The sequence below is a fragment of the mitochondrial genome of Daucus carota (assembly GCF_001625215.2).
Source record: "Daucus carota subsp. sativus mitochondrion, complete sequence".
In the NCBI taxonomy this organism is placed as follows: Eukaryota; Viridiplantae; Streptophyta; class Magnoliopsida; order Apiales; family Apiaceae; genus Daucus; species Daucus carota.
The window spans coordinates 25,001-25,217 of record NC_087060.1 but is presented as its reverse complement, the minus strand read 5'-3'; positions in this window follow the sequence as shown (position 1 = coordinate 25,217).

Genomic DNA, 217 nt, shown 5'->3' with positions numbered 1-217 from the left:
AAGTCCAACGCGAGGAGGTCAATTTGGAAGCTACTGCTAAGGTACTCCCCCTCATCTATACTTTACTATAAAGGATAGGCAATTGAGAGATAATAGGGCGATAGCGATAGACACAGAAACTGAAAGAAATAGATGAAAAAATGACTTCCGCAGAGGATAGGGTCAACCTGCTTAGATAGGGCGATAGCCCGGTTTTGGTTGAATATCCTTTCCTGTG